Source organism: Polistes canadensis, unplaced genomic scaffold (genome assembly GCF_001313835.1).
Source record: "Polistes canadensis isolate GaletaPanama2010 unplaced genomic scaffold, ASM131383v1 scaffold_159, whole genome shotgun sequence".
Classification (NCBI taxonomy): domain Eukaryota; kingdom Metazoa; phylum Arthropoda; class Insecta; order Hymenoptera; family Vespidae; genus Polistes; species Polistes canadensis.
This window is the reverse complement of record NW_014569706.1, coordinates 158,287-159,813: the sequence shown is the minus strand read 5'-3', so window position 1 is coordinate 159,813 and position 1,527 is coordinate 158,287.

Here is a 1,527-nt window from a genome sequence, read left to right as displayed (position 1 = left end):
TGATCCATTGTTTAAATATTACTTATAAATTCATTCATTTTCTAAAATAAAGTCGTCTTTTTGACCGAATATTTCAACAGCGCCACTTACTCTGTGTTTGACGACTATATCCGTCATCGGTTGATTATCGCGACACACACTAGGGCGCACTTTGCAAAATGATCGACACAGTTAACTGGTTAAGGGCTTCATTACCATACACATCACGTAATTTTTAGGCGGCTTGCGTTTTAATATTGAGGTAAAAGAAAAGAACTTTAATAAAATATCTACGCAATGAACTTGCAAAGCTAGGTTAGGATTACAGCTGACATATATAAGAAGAAGATTATAACATTTACGGATATCATAAAAATGGGAGTGAGAAACGTTTATAAATGAAATCGACAATTATTTAGTTGCCAATACAAACGATGAAAAGGTGAGGACAAATTTAACTATTGAACAGGGCGCGTGTGTCCCTTTTCGAAGAATGGAACTCGCGCATTTCTCACGATCGATAATTTCCTGTTTTATTTCCTTTCCTTTTCTTTTTGGTTTTATTCTTTTGGGTGCTCCGAGGTATAATCGATCGGACGTACCTGAGCTCTCACCGTTCCTGCTCTCATCTCTTGTCTCTTCTTTAAAGATCATCTTCTCTCCACGCCCAGATCATTACGAAACAGCTTTCGAATACGATTGAAAAGAGAAGTGCCGTTGTCCCGTCTTTACCGTCATTCCATTACTTTTAGTTGATACTTTGTTTCTTATGCCGCGGAATCTATCCGAAAATTAACATCTAATTCGAAAATATCGATTGCGTAACACGTTTCTTATTAATTTTTTTACGAGTCACAATTTAAGGGCCCACCCAAAACGATAAGAGAAAAAAGTATCGTGAACTTCCTTTTTTTTTTCTCTCTTCAAATACATTCACGCGTTACGAGTGTCCATTTAATTGACACTTTGTATGATATGGGCGCATATATGCGCCCTAATCAAAACAATCCTTGTTGATTTAAGACGCATATCAATTTTTTTTTTCTATCTATCTCACCTTGATTCGAAATTTAGTTCTTTTTATCAAAATATTTGATTCATCGAATGGAATCGTTCTGTTTCCGCATTCAAAAGTTTAATCCTTTTGATTGATATTATATTTGTTTGAGTATTAATAATTCTTTCGATTTGTATCGTTTCAAAATAATACTTTAAATAAAACAAAATGAAATTCAATACAATTTTTGTTTGTCAACTGTAATTGATATAATTAATCGACAGAACTCACGCTAATAATATACAATTAATTCCTAATCAATAATTCAGTATACTCAAAGGGTTTAAAAGGAACATTGAATCAATCTATTCAGTATTTTCTCTCGTCCAAAATTATAATTTTTGATGATAAAGGTTCAAAGGGAACTTGGACATGAAAAGAAGTAGAACTTAATTTAATTAAGTTAGTTAATTTAATCAACCAAGTTCCCTTTGAACCTTTATCATCAAAAATTGAATCAATCTTTAATAAAAAAATATTCAACATTTGCC